Below are 5,441 nucleotides of genomic sequence, written 5' to 3' on the forward strand. Positions count from 1 at the left end.
CCCTACCTTACGGCCCTGTTTTGGTCTCTGTTTTGGTATTTTGTTCAACATTTAGTAGTTCAACCATAAGTGACCATTTATTGACATTGGCCCGTGACCTCTAGATCAATACAGGGTATAGAAGACATATTTGCTCTGGGGAAATTTATGTCAATTTATGGTAAGGAAGATGTACATAAAACATGAACTCCTAGGGGTCTTTGATTCAAGACAATTTAAACAAAGTCTATGCTCTGATGCTGGTGACAAGCGCTAAGAGACTTAATAAACACCATGTATTCTCTTGCTAGTATCATATAAAATTGTTTGTCTTATTTCTTCCCCAACTTAAACAAAATACTTCCCCTCATCACCTTCCTCCACAAACACAAATACACCTTTTTTTTTTTTTTGCCTGGGCTGGGTTTGAACCCACCACCTCCGGGATATGGGGCCAGTGCCCTACTCCTTTGAGCCACAGGCGCCACCCCACAAATACACCTTTTGATAAGAGTTCATGGCATAGTTTGTAATGGCATGAACATGAATGGGATTTGGGTCTAGTTTCTGTATTTTTCTATCTTTTAGACCATGGTCGAATTATTCACCTTCATCAAATCTCAACTTTCTTATTTGTAAAATGAAGAAAACAGTGACAGCCCACAGGGGTTTTATGAGGATGACGGAAGATCCCGTAAAGCTCTCCGCACATTGCTTGACACATGAGAAACACTCAGTGATTTATTAACATTAAATAAATGCCCCAAATTTAAAAAATTTAGGTTACTCCTAAATCTAAAACTTCCAAACTTAGCAAATAATATAATTTTGGCGTTTTTGAGTCTTTGCCTATATTTGGAAATTAGTAATTTAAAAACACAACTGTAATTTCTCTATTAGTTCTAATTGTTGATCCTGCCAACGGCAAGGTCTTGTATGTACAATGTACTTCCTCAGCCCCTTGTGTGCTGTGGGAATTTAATAATTTAATAATTACTGTTGAGAAAACAAGTCCTCCCATGGCTGTGTTCCTCCAGTCACCCTTGGCTCTCTCCTGCCTTTTCCAGATCAGCTCTGAGGGGTGGCTGCACCTTTGAACTCCCAGATGCTCTGTAAGCTACACTGCTTGGCCACTGGTGCCCACCACTCTTCAAGGTACAAAAGTCACTGCGCCTTCTTGCCCCAAGTCTGCAGGACACATTCAGTCTTTACCTTCTTATTGACCTGGGGCACTTGGAAAGTGATTAACTGCCCCCTTCTGGAAATACACCCTGTCACCTCTCCATGCCCTAGGCTTACTTTCTCCACTTTTAGGAGCTAAATTTGTTCTTCAGAAATTCCTGTGTTGAAGCCCTAGCTCCCAGTACCTCAGAATGTGACTGGGCTTGGAGACAGGGTCTTTAAAGGGCAATTTAAGTTAAAACGGGGTCATTAGAGTGAGCCCGAATTCCAGAACACTGGTTTCCTGCGGGAAGAGGAGGGGAGGACGCAGAGACACAGAGGGAAGGCTGTGTGAGTTGCAAGGAGGAAGGGTTACCCAGGAGCCTAGGAGAGACTCTGCTATCCTTGGTCCTCCTGGCACTTTCTGTCAGAAACACTCCTGCCCCCTCCTCTCCCACACTCCTTCTTTTGGCCAATTTTGTTGATCCTCGGGTTTCTGCTTGTGAGGACTCTCCTGAGCTCTGCTGTCCTCTCCCGGCTCCCTGAATTGACTTTCCTCCACTCCTTATCACACTGCTCCAATTGCCTGGCTGGTTGGTTGTATTTCCTTGGTGGGTCATAAGCTCCCTGAGGGCAGGGAAGGCGTTCCTCTCACTTGTGTTTTTGGGGACTAGCAGAGCACCTGGTGTGGAGTAGGGTCTCAAGATGTTAAAAGATTGAATGAGAACCTCTTTATTCAAATTTCCAATTAATATGAAGGTACATACAGTTAGGTTACATGGTTTGTATTTGTAAGGTGAAGTCTAAGTTGTAATTGTGTCCTCTTGCGTAGCAGGGGAGAAAACGTTTTCCTGACTGTGGTGGTGGTTTAATAACACAAAGTCTTGGTTAAGAATGCAAATAGCAAAGTTACTTTAATTCTGTAGATCTGTCCAATTTTGAAAATTGTTCATTATAGGAGGTTCTCTTGATGCACATATATGCCATTTTCGTCTATTTTTATTGAGGATAAATTTCTTAGTCTCATACCCCTTTGTTCTGTGGAGTACCCAGTGCTGCAAGAAAAATTTAAAACAGATAATATATAAACATAAAAGATAATTTTATTATATTTTATATCTCTTTGTTTCTCTCTCTTTTTGTCTATGTAAAATCCAATCAGAAAAGAATCACATATAAATGCCTTATATTGGAAGCAATTGACTCACCTCTTGAAGTTATATAAATGGGGGCACATAAGAGAAATGGGTCCAAAAATATTTGGTTCTTCTATGGTAAACTTAACTGATATTTTTAGCTTCCTGAGGAGCCAGCAACAGCACTGCTGACTCAGAACTTGTGCTGGTAAAAGCAGGAGAATTTGTGCTTAAGACAACTCTGGCCAAATTCTTGTGAAGATGCCAATTCTGTAAAAGTACCTGGAACCCAGGACACTTTGACTTGTCAAAACCCGTGTTAGAAGTTTGGCACCACATGCCTTTCAGAGAGGGCCATGCACTAGGATCAATGGCATGGCTCTAAAGAGAGGGCAATGAGCCGGAATGGGAAATAATTTCATCTGCTATTGATTAACATGTTTGTTGTTAAAAGCTAATTTTCTGTAACAGCAGAGATGCAGGCCAGGGTTTTTGGAGATTTTTTTTTCCCTAAACCTCCAGGCACAGTCATCCCACACACTGAGGATATTTGCAAGCCTCCAACTGAAGAGAATCAAAATTAGAACTTAGCAAAAAATATACACAGGGTGCTGGTATATTTTAAATTTTTATTTAGAAAAAAGGAGACTCCTACAAGTAAATTTCATGGTATTACAAGCTATCCCACACTTTTAAAAAGATAATAATAAAGAAAATCAGGGAAGGGACATTTTCCCTTCAGTTTGAAATTAAAAACAAAAGCTGAAGCACCAACCTCTAAGATCTCTTAAAAACACTCTTACTTATTTAAAAGAAATCTTCCTACGTGAATTATCTTAGGACTGTGCTTGACTGGGGGTACCTATAAAACCTGCACCTATAAAACCTGCGTACTTCCACACTTCGGTGACTGTGTGTTTCTGGAGCAGAACTGTATGAGGACCCAATGCTAAAGCACTCTGTAGTTACTATTACCAAAGGCTGAATCTCATTTTAGCTATGATAAAAGGCCCCTAGGATTAAAACACTGGGTTTATAGATGATAGATGAAAAATGTATTTTTCAAACGATGGCGTTTGTGGTAGAACATGACTTGCTTACTATGGAAACATCTCCAGCTGCCTAGAAACGTTGCCTAGCAACCCCCTGGAAACACAGAAAACCTAATATCATCTCTGAGTTGCTTGTGGGTAAAGGGATTATTAAAAAATCAGTTAAAAAAAAAAGAACTACAAAGTTTGTTCTCAGGCCTGACAACAACTAACGCTTTCTAGTCTGATCATGCCTCTGTGCGCCCTGTCCTGCAGAGTTTCAAGTGCTTGGCAAGGATTCCCCATGAATTCTCTAGTTTCCAAATCTCAACAGCACAGCATCAGGGTGGCTTGAAGGGGTCATGCCCTGGCTGTCAGAGGACTCAGCCCCTTTCTCCCAGCTCTCTGCTCAAAGTTGTTCTTTGGGCCAGTGAGCATCAGCCTGCCGGCCACTTGGATTGATAGCTGTTGTAGTCCTTAAGGCCGTGTCTTAGTTTGGGCTGCTATTAAAAATACATAAATTAGGTAGCTCATAGATAACAGAAATTTATTTCTCATGGTTTTGGAGTCTGGAAAGTCCAAGATCAAGATGCCAGCAGATTTGGTATCTGGTTTGTGATTCATAAATGGCCATATTTTGATATAACCTCATGCGGTGGAAGAAGTGAATTAGCTCGCATGGCCTCGTTTAGACGGCATTAGACCCACTTATGAGGGCAGACTTCCTGACATCCTCACCTTGTGGGTTAGGATTCCAACATGAATTTGGAGGGAGGGAACAAATATTCAAACCATAGCAATGTTTTCTTTTTAATTCATGTCATAGAAAACCAGTCTTCCTAAGTTAATTTGAACAAAAAATTGTGTGTATTCAAGATAAAACAGAGTGTAGCTGTGGTTGTGAGTATATTTCCTGGTCAATTTTCTTTCTTTCTTTCTTTCTTTTGGGTAGAGACAGATAACCAAATAACTTTCTTTTTTTTTTCTCTATTGCCCTTGGTAGAGTGCTGTGGCATCACACAGCTCACAGCAACCTCCAACTTCTGGGCTTAGGTGATTCTCTTGCCTCAGCCTCCCGAGTAGCTGGGACAACAGGCGTCTGCCACAAACCCAAGCTATTTTTTTTGTTGCAGTTTGGCTGGGGTCGGGTTTGAACACACTACCCTTGGCATATGGGGCTGGTGCCCTACCCACTGATCCACAGGCGCCACCATCTTGGTCAACTTTCAAAAGCCCATCTCCACCAGAATTTGATCTACTCTTAAGAACTGTGATAGCAAAGGCAGTAATCTGTTACATAATCTATAGAAACCTTAAGTTTCTGTAGTGTTACAGTCTATAGAAGACTGGGACGTTTGTGTTCTCATTTAATCTGTGTAACTGCTAGCAAGAAGGGTAGTGTTATAGCAGTAGATACCGATGTTCAAAGAGGTAAGGTGACTTGTTTAAGGTGATTAGCTAGTAGGTGGGATGGCAGTTCTTAAACCTGGGTTTTCTGGATTTTAGCCCTGTGTGATTATTAATAAGCATTTGGGATGAGGCTCATCCTACCATTTGGGACAAGGATGAAACCTGAGGACATTATGCTAAGTGAAATAAGCCAGAGACAGCAAAAAAAAAAAAAAAAAAAAAAAAAATACTGCATATTCTCATTTATATGTGGCATCTCAAAATAAAAGTCAAATACACAAACACAGAGAATAGAATGGTGGTTGGAAAAGGGGGAAGAAAATGGGGAGACGTAGGTCAAAGGGTATGAACCTGCAGTCTAGAGATCTAATGTACAGGAGGAAGACTATAGTTAATGCTGTCACACTGTCACAGTGAAGTATTAGAATTTTATGTTGTCTCATCACCCATACTGAGTACAAGTTTGATTTTCTCATGCCAAAATCAAGGCTCGGCAACCCTTAACAGTTCCCAGTTCTCTGCGTTCTCCTATTTCCTCAAGGAGGTTGATTCAGATATCTGCTTTATACAACCACCTCCTGGTGACACTTCCCTATGGGACAGTCAGATACAACCTAATCGACTCACCCCGCCCTCCCCCACAGCCCACATGGGTGCACAGATATGCCACAGTGACTGCCCCTCAGTCACAGACTCCATGGAACTAGAGCCTGCTTGCTCTAAT

Source organism: Otolemur garnettii, unplaced genomic scaffold (genome assembly GCF_000181295.1).
Source record: "Otolemur garnettii isolate 467f Iridium unplaced genomic scaffold, OtoGar3 scaffold00052, whole genome shotgun sequence".
In the NCBI taxonomy this organism is placed as follows: Eukaryota; Metazoa; Chordata; class Mammalia; order Primates; family Galagidae; genus Otolemur; species Otolemur garnettii.